This window comes from Rhopalosiphum maidis, chromosome 4 (genome assembly GCF_003676215.2).
Source record: "Rhopalosiphum maidis isolate BTI-1 chromosome 4, ASM367621v3, whole genome shotgun sequence".
Classification (NCBI taxonomy): domain Eukaryota; kingdom Metazoa; phylum Arthropoda; class Insecta; order Hemiptera; family Aphididae; genus Rhopalosiphum; species Rhopalosiphum maidis.
In genome coordinates this window covers 44,250,686-44,264,691 of record NC_040880.1, presented here as the reverse complement: position 1 = coordinate 44,264,691, position 14,006 = coordinate 44,250,686, and the positions used below count along the sequence as shown (strand labels likewise).

At 29.3% G+C, this 14,006-nt stretch overlaps 1 protein-coding gene across 4 annotated transcripts in view; it reads right to left on the bottom strand.

The window, feature by feature from the left end:
* Window positions 1-14,006, bottom strand: part of LOC113555607 (potassium voltage-gated channel protein Shaw-like) — a 185,168-nt gene that overhangs the window by 81,550 nt on the left and 89,612 nt on the right. The window contains exon 1 of one of the 4 annotated variants that reach the window (XM_026960065.2): window positions 11,913-12,029. The exons of 2 other annotated variants lie outside the window; for them this stretch is intronic. The gene's annotated coding sequence lies outside the window, so the exon portion shown is untranslated. Of the gene's footprint in view, window positions 1-8,813; window positions 8,923-11,912; window positions 12,030-14,006 lie in introns of those variants that run through there. One more of the 4 variants, XM_026960066.2, reaches the window with a different exon arrangement.

Sequence of the window (14,006 nt, the reverse complement as noted above, 5' to 3'; positions counted from 1 at the left end):
AATATGCTTCACATATTATATGGATTGGTGTGCCGCATGGTTAAAAAGATTGAAAACTATTGCCGTAGAGTATCGTGCTTTTACACCATGTTACGATTATGAATAACGTATTAAAAATTAGATATTACGTTCTACGTCATCATGAGTTAGTATATTATTTACAGTACTCCAACTTTAAATCAGCTGGTTGATCGAATATATACTTTACCTTATAATACACACTGTAATATACTCTACGAACGTATATATAAAAATAATACAGTACTCGTAAGTCGTAATCATATTATGTAATATATTATCATGCATGTAACTTTGTAACAATCCAATTTAAGGGTTTTAAAATATTGTTCAAATTTAGTTTTTCTTTTTTTACTCCATTCCGGTTTACTTGCTTTAGGATCAGACTAATAAATTGAGGTAACCATGGATCTTAAGACTTTTAAAAGTAAAAACTTAAGAATCATTCACCTGAAATAATCTTATTTTGCCCTTATTCTTGGTTTTGTTTATTATTAAAGTATTGCATCAGAATTATCAAAGACGTAAAAAAAACTGCTTAATATACAGTAAGATCTCGCTAGACCGACTTATACGTGAGACAAAGTGTTATCAGGTAAAAAAAAAAAATGAAAACCCATTATTAATACGAAAATGTTTGTATGTATTTTCATTTATAATTTGTTAGTAAAACATTTTATTTGATGACAAATTAAGAACTTAAGAGTAAATAGAGTGTTAAGTGCATTTAGATATATCTATTGAATATATATACTGTGGATACTAAAACTATAAAGTACACGAACCTGTTTCGTAAATCCATCGTCTTCAAAAAAAATAATATAAATAAAATATTTATTGGTTTTGTTGCATTAATTAAATAAAATTTGCAAATTACACTTCCTGTTCACGAGAAAAAGAAAGGAAAAAATTGACTGATGGGTTAGCGAAGTTAAACTACATAGGTATATATATATATATATATATAGTCCTATATGTGTGTGTGTGTGTGTGTGTGTGTTTAACGGATCGGCTATTCGGTTAAAAGCCACAAAATATTACGTATAAAATCTAAAATACAATACGTAGCGTTTCCGTATGTTTACAACAGTTATATTTTATTAAAAAAAAAAAAATAAATAAATAATGAAGTCGAGTAAAACATTGAATATGTAATTTATGAGCTCGTAACGATATCTCGTTTAATGATATTTCTAATCAAAAAACAATTGTTTTTATATATTATATTGTTTCGTTGAATTTCACTATACTTTTTTCGAACAAATTGTTTCGTTTGACGGGTGCGAGGAAGGAGACTGAAAATAAACATATTCACAATAATCATTTGTAATATTACAGTGACTTGCGGTATCATGTTTTAGTATAATGGATACTTGAATATAAATAAAAAAGTTAAAACAGTTGAAATTCATTATTGTTATACATTAGAAAACATACACGAGAATTACCATAATACGATACCTATTTATTTTGAAATTTAATATGCTATTACGTATAAACCTACAGTAAAATTCAATTTAATCAAGAAATAATACTGTTTAATATGAATAACATTATCATATTATTATTATATATATATATAAATATATGTTTTCTATTTATTTATTATACTTTACTACGTAAGCAGGGGATAAATTCATTATTGGATAGAACCAATATAATAATATAAAAAAATATGTAATATTATGTCCATTGTACACTGTACAAAACATTTGCAGTTGGGATATTGGATTAAATATAACATATTATTATATTTATCTTCCTTATGTATACCTAAATGTAATAATAATGATAATACGTATATGTAGTGGTTATTTGGGGAGGGAATACATGAATCCTTGTCAAATTTCACAACTCATAGAGCAAATTGTACAAATTATTATATTTAAAAACAAAATGGAAATATTCTATGTCTATTTATATATATATGAGACTTTTTTAAGAAACACGGGATGGAGGGGGTTCTCAGGTTTTAGCCCATATGTCCATTGCATCTACAAAACTATTAGTGATACGAACACCGACAGTCCCGCATGGATACCGAACTGTTTACTACCAGTGAAACCATAAGCTATTGGTTTTGCGACGCCAAAGCTCGCGAATATAAGATATAGGACACGGGAGGGTGTACGCGCAACAACAATCCTATCGGCGATCGGCGATCGAATCTATTAAAGCGATCAACTATTAAACCGCTGTAGCTCGGGTATTTCACTACCGCGGATTTCGCAGACACGGGGGACTCGGAAATATTACTGAGGTCGCATTCCGGCTTACCCCGGAGGTTAGAGTTCGTTGACGTCCAGCTATTATAATATTCTTCGACTCACCCACTTCGCTTGTACTCAGTGGTTGGCGGTGAAATCGCTGGTACTCGAAATAAATTCGACTCTTTGCCTGTGCGGCTTGCTATGTTCTTGGGAGACTTAAAATAAAGTAAGAATAAATTATTCGAAAACAATAAAATATATATTCGTCTCTTCTGATTTTTGGCATATTTTGAGAAAAACGCTATGAGAACATATCGGTTTTAAAATGTTTTTGTGGTAGATCGTGTGTTTCGAAAGTCTTTGTGTGTAAACTTTTTGGATGATACATTTTATTTTGCGAGTATATAATACAATAAATATATTTTTTAGTCTTAATATAAAAAATAACACGGTGTTATACCGAGTTGATAGGAAATTTATTTTTTACTTAGAATGTTTTAGTTCTAAATGACATCTATAAGATTTTTTATTAGAAGAAAATTTGGTTCAGTATACAAAATAAGCCGCTTCAAGTTTTAAAGACAAAAACAAAACGATGGTGCTATTATTTACAAAAATTGTATTTTGTTGATAAATGTATTGATCAATTGATTATACTTTTTTACGATAATTGTATAGTCGATACAATGAATATGAAATAGTAATTTTTGGTTATAATAATAATAATTTTTTTATATAATAAATTGATTTTATAATAATATATACGTATGACGTTATTGTTGTATTTTTTTAATTAACCTTTTATTTTTGACTTCTGGGCCCAAGATATGCATTATTACTGTAATATATACCGAATGATTTTTCATCGAATTCAAATTTAACACATATATTACAGTGATCAACTCAATGAAAAAATATACTCAAAACCTTATATAATAATATAACAGAACGAGTTCTCTGGGGTATTTTTAGTTTTTCATTGCATTGATGTAAATTGTATTTTATCACCACTATATTTATGCAACCATTACTTTTACCCGGCAATTGAATTTAAAAACCCGTCTTGATATCATTATAATCTTTTCATCGTCCAGAGGCAATTAAAATGGTTCATTTTTATGTATTTCCACTGTAAACGTAATTTGCTACTATACATTAACTATATTCCGGAAACCCTTCCATAATACGTAATTTAGGTCAATAAAATGTGTTTATAGTAGTACAAAAACATGTAGGTCACTTGGAAATATTACACACTTTGGACGTTTGAAAATTTTAGAAGCTATATTTAATTAGTAATCATAATATGAAGGTACGATCTGTATACAATTTAAATACCGGGAACACGAGCCTTTTGAAAACTATAAATCTGCTTTTACAAAGTTTTTCCAAACTTTTTGTTCCATCTGGCAAATATATTATGTATAACACAGGTATAACGTAGGTGCTTACAAAATTTTGACCGTCTGATAGCACATCATACTATTATTATAATGCATATAATTTACATATATATTATTTAAAAGTTGCTAGTTTTAACACAGAATATAACAATATAACAGTAGGGACATATTACGTTCACTGAAAACTAATAATTCATGAACAACCATTTCAATTGCATTATGACAATAAACGCAAAAAAAAAAAATAATACCAACTCATTGTGATGCTATTATTATTAATATTATTATTATTTATATTATTTATTTAAACATTGGTTCAAAACTTCAACAGAACAGAATATAATGTAGGACCTTTAATCAATTCAAACACGTGTATATTCATATACTACAATATATAGGCTATATATAGATAGTGTAGTATTAGAATTATCCAGTGTACGTGATGTAACAATAACTAATAACACGTTGTTGTTTCGTTTGATTTTTCGTTACAATACAATATTCTGGTTTAATACTGGAAAACAATTTTCGGTGAAAACGATTCACTGTCTACCAAAGGCAATGTTAAACAACTACGTTAAACAATTATTGTTTAGTAATTTTGATCCGTTGTGCGCTTTTGATACCGACACGGGCCATACTTGTATTATGTATCAATTGTAGAGCCCTACAATAAAAACCGAATATATCAGAACTCAGCAGTTAACTAAAACGTCTAAAACATAACATAGTGACGATCGACTAATCAGCGTATAAATATATAGAAATAAACTTAAATCCATCACTAACTGCGATAATTATATTTAAAAAATACCATACGATTTAAAACCAGCGTCTGTTCGTCTTATTTTTCGGCTTAGTTTGCGCATTGTATACATGTACAATTTATATTATGAAATGTATAAATGTTATTTTTATAAGACGTTATCTTAGCACTCCCCCAGATCCGGCCCTGTTATCCATAAATTAATGAATATAATTGGAAATGTAATTGGTTTTACACTTTAAATCTTTAAACATACACAATTTCCATAGAAATTGATACATTATGTTGAGGTTTTTGTAATAAAACTCATACATATATTTTAATTCGATTCAGTTGTTTTCAAAATATTTACTTAACATAATATTATATTAATTAATGTGAATTATAGCTATAATATAATATAATAATAGTATCTATATACTGTGACAATATTTCTTTTTTTTTTTACTTGTCACTATAATCGGTTTGAATAGTGAATATTTAAATTTTTGTGAGTTTTTAAACAAATATGACGTACATATTATTTATATAATATGTTGATTATTTTTTTTTCTACCAACGCATCATCATCGTGGTGATTATTAATCAATAAGTTAACGTGAAATCATGTCAAATAGTTCAAAAACACCAAGCACGGGGACGAAACTTTTGAAACAATTTAAACGTGAACCGAAAAGACCTCAAAAAGACTACAGTGAGTTCTATACTTCTATATATTGTAATACAGTTAGTAAAACGTGACCACTAAGACCTATTCACTGCAGTTTCGCGAACAGAAATTACTACGGTCGTTTTGGCTCGTCGTGGGATGGTCAGCGATTGAATTAGCCGAGCAAATCGTCTATCGCTACTCGTCGCACTGTGGCGAGAAAAGAGGTTTCGTAATTTGATAAAATTCGTCATCGTCGTACTCTGATGAATTTATTACGAACTACGTTTTCCGGTTGATCCAAGTTAAACTTTATAAGTTAATTTCTCACTTCTCTCCACCTCTCCAGCAGATGAGAATTGGTTTTAGTTGTAACGGAATCAAAACAATTTATTATTATCTTATTGACTGACGGTCTTTATTATTGCTTTATCAAAAAAAAAAAAAAATAAAAAAATAAAAAATACAACAATTTGCTGTATTAAAAAAAATATTTAGATTGTTCGTGGATGGTACACTTGTGTACAATTTGCATAATATATAATTAATATTTGCATATTCTATGTGTAGACTATATGCGTAGACAATTTTCACACAATCCAAATTGTATGCTAATTCAATCGTATGTGTGAATGTATGTATGTGTTAGTGGCAATACAAATAATTTATGTTATTAAATTATATTATTTTAATAACATAGTGATATGTGTATTTGTTCATCATAATAAATTACGTGTTTAATGGTTAAAAAATTATTTTTAGAATGAAAAAGTCTGTTAACAGAGCTAAATTTAAATAAGTAAAATAATATGATTAAACATAAAACTTTATCATGTTGAAATTTAAGAAGATTTTATTAAACCTGCAGCGTGAAAATATAAAACTGAAATAAGTTATTGTAAAATAATTAATACTTTTTAGAAGATGGAGCATTATTTTATTATATTGATACTGGAAGATTGTAATTATGTAATATAATATTGTATTATATACGTTGTCTTGGAAAAATTTTAATTTATCATAGACTTCTAAATATAAGATGAATTTATTTTTTCAGTTACATTCAAATTTCTACCTGTGTGTATACAGAATTGCTACCCAGACAACTGCAATCCTTCTTCGTTAAAAAAAGAAAATAATAGTTAGTAACCGGATGGTTTCGCCTGATTATTAACAATGTTTAATCAATAATCATTTATTTTTACCATCTATTTATTATTCAATTTAAATAAATATAATTATAAAAGTCTTAACACTATCTCTATTAAATCAAAATGTGAAAATAGATAGTTTGGTAAGTTTCTACAGTTGTTCATTTTTGTGTTATGTTAAAAAACAAAATCAAATTCAATTGGTTTTGCATAGAAATTCCAGTTTTTCCTTAATTGTGTTATTGTTTTTTTACGGATATTTTGAAAATTATTGTGAATATTTTTCTTTTGACCCTCCAAAGTACGGACTACGTCGAATTAGCCACCACAAACCACATTCGTAATTTAAAACAAAGCATTTTTACAGCATCAAAGAGCGCTGACGAATAGAAAGAAAAATAAAAAGAAACACACATTATTTTAAAATCGATACATTTATCGCTCCACTTAAAATCTGACATGTATGCTATTTAAAAAATAAATCATACGTATAAGTATAACTCAAGCTTTATAGTGGTATAAGTATGCTTTTAAAATATACCTATATAGGGTAGGTATATATATGTACATCGTACTACATACTAATGTACTCTCTCTCTCTCTCTCAAAAAAAAAAGACGACCAATGCGGTGAAATCGACCGATGGCGAATCGTACTATTTAGGCCGTTTTCCATTAACGGATGCTCACAAGGTAGGTAGCGGGGAGCGTGGAGGCACGTCGATACATCATTTGAACGGGCTCGAGGCGGCGGCGTACGAACGGGTGTGCGCGGGTGTACGTGAGGGGGGCTGTTTGGGACGAGCTTTGTCAGGCCGGAAGAAGACATGGCGTAGCGGTGGCGATGGTGTTATCAATCACTGGACGACAAGGAAGATCGGATGAGATTTTCGGAGGAAAAAAATAGTTTGGCAAGTGAGACGATAACCCATAGTGTATATATACATTACGAGTATGTCCGACGCTCAATATCTTCTGTTCGAAATATGTATGAAGTCCATATTATATAATATATATAAATGTATATATAAGAGTGTATTATGTATGCATGTGATTCGAAACAGTATAATATATAAACAGCCGAGTACTGCTGTAGTACATTTCATATTGTTATTTTAAATTATAGCCGACGAAGTCGTGTTCGGTAACGAGAAACGAGAGTATATAGTGGATGCTTTGTAACATGTACATCAGTTATAAATTGTACGGAACGCGCCTACGTAAGCCCACCGACGGCTCCTTAATAATTTATTACGTTCCAATAAAGTATTGTCATCAACGCATAAAAATTTGGATTTATATCTTCTGTGAACACTATATACTATTTCGAAAAAATATTGGCTTTTTTATGGACATTTTAACGTTAGGAAATGTATATCACTCTTTTTTTTTCTTTTCCAAGTTTTAAGACTGTTAAAGCAGTTTACAATATTATATCGATAATATTATTTGACTGATAGTTTTGTCTTATTTTTAACATAGACAATTTATTTTTTAGCAATCTGTTATTAGTTATTATGATTTGAACAATACGCTTAATTGATACAATAATAAATAGCACAGGAATAACGGATTGAAGATACCCCCTATTGGAGATACTTTGTCGGGATAGTAGTTACACAAAGTTTTATGTTTAAACTTTAAATTTGTAGTATTCAAGTGGGACTATATTGTATTGAGTATAATTCAATAGATAGATTATAGTAGAACGTTTTACGTTCCATCATTTTCCTCACATTATTTTTATTAAATATAATGTTACATACCCAAAATTATGGTTGATATCAGCGTTGTTATTAGTATCCATTAATTATGTCAAATTAGGCAGCATTATAATATACTAATTCTGATAATTTTTTAATAAATAATATTAATAAACGCAATACGCAGTACCAACAATTATTTATAGATGCAATCATTTTACACACAAGGTAATAGAATTTATGAAAAGAGTTACATAATCTATCTATTAAACACAATGTTAGTATAGTTATTTTAATTCTCAGTATTTTTGAGAATGTTTTAATTTTAAACATTTTTATTTTAGTGCATATAAATACAATATGTCAAACACAGAGACATTGGATGCTTAGGAAAGTTCTAAAAAAGAGTCTACAATTTTTATTTTTTATAGATTTTGTTTACAATGATAGCAAAGTGTCTAAAACTATTATATCAATCATTAGAATGAGTTGCATATTATAATTTATAATATTTTATTATAGAATACATTAAAAAAAAAATGAATTTAATTTATTTTTTTATTTTAAAATTACTTCAATAAGTTGTACAATTGCATATTATTATAGCAAATTATCACAGCAAACTTTATTTTAATAATTGTTTATGTATTCTGAAATGATGAAATGTAACCTTTATATATTGCCATTAGGTACAATTAATCTTTTTATTAGTATACTTATTTAAAACACTATTTTTTAGTAAATATACTAATACATAACGAAATAAAAATAAATGAATATTGATAAGTGATGTATAAAATAACCATCTGTTAATTGAAATCTTAGTTCAAGTCATAAATCTAGTAATTTTTTTTTTTAATAATTTATCATAGGTTATTTTATCAGTGTATAATAATGACTATGAATTACTTTACCGTGTTTATTCCTATTCCATGAGCGGTAACGATACAGATTTTTGTATTTCCGGTGTATACAAACCTTTTGACATTATTATGTTAAAATATGGATACGAATTCCGAATGCACATAAACGACAACGACCTCGGAGCACTGACTGATATTTTAGTGGGTAGACACTTTCGTGTCTGTATAATGAATTGGTGGATGATCCAGATTTATTTTTGTACATATTCGTTCACGGTCCGTGGCGATCAAGAGGGTCTCATTCTGGCCTCTTTCTCGCAATAATAATAAAACATATATTACTATTTTTTTCCGCAAAATTCAGAAATAGATCTAGAGTAATAAACGGCACAGTTCTAATTGCCTGTAAAACGATTTGTTAACATTTGAATCGGATCCAATTAAGCAATATTTTAATATTTTAGTGTAAAATTATAATTAAGGTTTGGTGCGATTAATTTAAACCATTTTTAAACGATATTAACGATTGATTATGTCGAATATAATAAAAATAACATTGTACGCGTTTCGGTTTTCGAAGTTTAACTTGTACTGCCATTCGACTCATATTCGTGTATTCGAAACAACGATGCCTATGATAGATGGTGGCGTTAATAGTTTCATACGAAGTCGGAATAGATACACTTATGTAAAAACTATATATGAAAAATACGAGTATATCATGTACTTTTAGAAAATTCTGAAGAACTAAAATAGATAGTCCAACTATTAGATTATAATTAAAACCATTACACACGATTATGATAGTCATAACGCGCATTGTGCACGGATCAATTCGATAAATGCGGTTAAGCACACGCGGGAAGACTTAAACACGTACCTACAAATAAATGTGTATGATATAATAATAAACTCGTAATATTTTACAATTACACGTTTTGGTGGCCTAATGAGCTTTACCACATATTATTAGGTCTGAGCCGCGCGCACGCACCTGCAAGCCGCAGTAATAGTATACGCAGTGGCGGTGACGCAGAATTGGCACGGTCAATGACACATTTGACGGTTTTATTACGCATGTTTCGTTTAGATAACGTCTTTCTGTAAAAAAAAGTATTACGGGAATTTATTACTGATCCTGTTTTACTGATGACTGACAAGTTTCATTTATCTTTCGACGAGACGGAATTATTATTATATTTTATAATATGTTTTTATTATATGACGTATTATACATTCATATTGATTATAAATATCTTAACTTCACAACATTGTGCTTTTATAGTTTATAAAAAGCGAAGATAAATTATACAGAAACAAAATAGTAAATAAAATAAAACCCCCAATGTTGCTTATGAGATTTAATCGACCCAAATATCTTATAGGCAATACACCGTTCGTCTTCTATTTTCGAAGTGGCAGTTCGGTATCAATAAATTTAATAACGAGTTAAGAGTTCGTATAATTTGATACCTTGACAGGTATAAAATTATAATCATCAGTGCATTTCGACTATGATGATATAGCCAAACTAAAAACGGTAGGTATAGATGAGACAAATTTATATGAATATTTTTAATATATTTTGTCTGAGATGTTCGTTTGGATTCATAATACTAATAATAATAATCATCAAGCGGACCATTGTTAACACAAAATGACTAAGGGTACCATTGAATAACCAGAAACTGTGAACATAAAACTGTACAACACAAATCGTTTTAATTAAATAAACACAGAGATCATCACATAATTTAATTAGTTCGAATGAAATTATAACTGCTATCCCATTTCGAGTTATTGCACAATATTTAACTCTATACATTTACTATTGTATAGAACGGCTTCTGTAATAGACGTTTAAAGTTAATAACAACTGCAGTCGGTATGGGACGGAATTAAAAACACTCTCGGCAAATAGAATTTCAACTTCTCCCGTTATCCGCAAAACGAAAACTCTATCGTATGTAAAGTCGTAGAACGGCGGTATTACTTCAAAGTTCAAAGTGATAAATTAATTATAATACTTCAAAAACCGTATACGTTGTGTGTGACGCGTTATATTAGTATTGTAGTATAATACTCTGCAGTTATTCTATCACTCCCGATGCGCGAAACCATTTACGAATCGGGTTTTCCACTGGACAGTGACGACGCTTATATTGTATGACGCCCAACACTTATGTCAAAAGTACTTAAGTGCTTATCAATGTCTAATCGATGACGCGAATTATTTTTCAAGTACAATATCCGTGCTATGAAAATTATAAATATATTTGACTTTACATATTATGAATTTACCAAGTCAATAATGTCATTTTTTATTTGTTCACTTATATTATTAACTTATAATAAAGTAAAATATTGTATGGTTTATCATAAAACTGTCCATCGCAATTAAAAAAAATGTAACAAAATAGATTTGAAAATTAATAATTGTTAGACGACGAAAAAAAAAAACCGAATATTCATATTCAATCTTTTTTTTGCCATCCAACAAGAGGGCACTTGATATACAGAGTAATTCACATACTTCTGTTCTTCAATAATGCTGCATTTAGCCAAAATATGATACCACATAATATTATGCTAATAAAATATCCAACCAAAAATTTTACTATTAAATCTAACAAATATACTTGAATAACTTATTTTAATATTATTGAAACTTAACGTACTACACTAATCATAAACGATTGATGATTGAGCAATCAAGTTTTAATTAAGTTGATTTTAGCTTATTATACGTATTATTTGTATAAAGGTGCAGGTAAAAGTGATACACGTAATATAACGTAATATGTAATTTGATCGAGTATCAGTGATTGGAATTCAAGACACGTACATGGATTTCTTTTAACTTAATGAAATTATAAGAAAACAATTCAGCATTTGTGTCTACACTGTACATGGGTTATAAGCACTGCATAAAAATTTTATTTTTTAGCAAAAAAAAATAACTAAAAAATAAAAAAATATATTCTACAGTTATAGCTATTATAAATTATGTACCTGATAACAGTTTAAGTAGCTACGTATTTACACTCTGTAATGATAATAATTCACCCACACTAACTGACTTATTTTCACTGAATTTTTCTCCAAATCAGCAACACTCAAATATATACAACGTCGACATATTATACATACGTGCGCGGTAGTCTCTGGTTTTTCATCCCGATCCGTGATTTGACTCGCCAAAGGACGAAATTTCTGATCGGTGTTTATAATATATTACTATCATTTTTTTTTTTTTTTTTTTTTTTTATAAAAGTACGAAATATTGCAAGTACCTATACGATTCTACGGCAAAAATCACACGTGTGCAATTTTGTCGATACCATGAACGACGACGCATATTAATAATGACGACTTTATTATAACGTCATGTCTTGTGTACATGATCGTGTGTACGTCCACAGTCTTCGCACTACCGTGTCACGTACAAAACTGAAGCGATTACTCTATCCACGCAAAATATTTGTGTGCATAATATATATATATATATATATATCGTATTAAGCATCAGCTAGCGTGCGCAGTATGCCGCGGTGGCGATTAGATCGATGAATATTTTTAGATGATATACACCCGTTTGAAACGGCAAAAAATAAACGGCAAATAGCACATATGTAATATTAATATTATTATCAGTGGTCGTATTATGATGTGTGCGCGCCGCTCGCGATACACAAACTAGAACACTGTAGATACACGCCGCATATAATAATATATCGTATACTGTATAGCTTTTTTCGCGGCGTTCGACCGCAGCTGTACGTCGGATTCAGTCAATATTTTCTCGCGTAGGCGTTTAAAATGTAATATTATCATTACAAAAGGGTACACAGACGCGGACCGGCTCGAGTACCGCACACGCACGTGTCGATGACAGGAGTCATAAGGCGAGAAGGATTGCGGCGGGGTCGTATGATATATACATATTATGACGCGTCTACGTTTTAATACTCATAATATCTAGTTATTAATAGCACGTGGTTTTCACATTTTTTTCTGAGTGCTCTAAAACATTGTTTTTCGAACACGCCGACTTCGAGCAATAAAACATTTCGTTCCTTTTCAAACTGATAAATTCAACGATTTATTGTAGATTATGCGATTAATAGCGGCAAATTTCAAATAATTTTGCTTTTAAGGCGATTTTTAATACGATATTTAATACATCTCGCAGATCACGAAATATAAGACCATATTAAAATATATGTTGTATCGTACAGAAACGAATACCTATAAACAATTATATTAATTACTTAGTCTTGTGCCTTTTAATAAAGAACCAGAAAATATAAAATTTGAAATTGCTTTTAAAAATATTACTTATAAAATTATACGAAAAAATAAATCTTTATAATAAATTACATTTTTAGAGATTTTTTTGTAATGTGCTTGTGACGCAATACTTGGTGCGTTGTATACTATTGTATAGTACTCATCTTAAAGGTATCTTATGTAACGTTTAGAGCATTTAATAAATATCCTAATTATTAATACACCAAGCTAAGTGTTTCCAGATATTAACAGCGATGCAATAAGCAAGTCGCATGTATTTTCGTTTTTAATATTCGACAACTGATGTGTGCAATTGATTTAAATTTTCTCTCTTTTTTTTTTTTTATTCATTTTATTTTTCCGTAAACGAATAAGGTGTGCTATAGTAGATGGTCATTTTAAAGGGTCTCCTGAATATTACCCGTGTATGCGTATAACTAAGGAGTTTATAACCGGACGATGATGTTCACGTGGGTGTAAAGGTGTACCTATATATAGAGTTATACCCGACACCTGCAGTGGCAGATGTACACCGACTTTACGAGGCCAATTGCAGGCGGTTTTTCATTCTGATCGTCTCTCAATAAGCCCGTCCGTTATACTCATATATCATTCCTTTATTTCCTATGTTAACAAAAAAAAAAAAAAAAAAAACAATAAAATATAAACAGACTTTTGCGTGTACCGTAATGACCCGTAGGTGATGAGTTTTCATCGTGACTATCTGGTTTTGATGTCGTGAAAAGATTAAAAAATCAGTATAAAACTGACATGGTAAAAAAATGTATACATTCACAAAAAGGTATTCATGTAATAAACGTTTTTGACATAATTAAAAATAAAACTTTTTTCAGATGTCACTGTCAGTAAAAAAAAATTAAATAAATTATACGACATGCATAAATGTATTAAATAACGCAGAAAGAAAAAAACCAAGGCGAAATTAACAGAAAA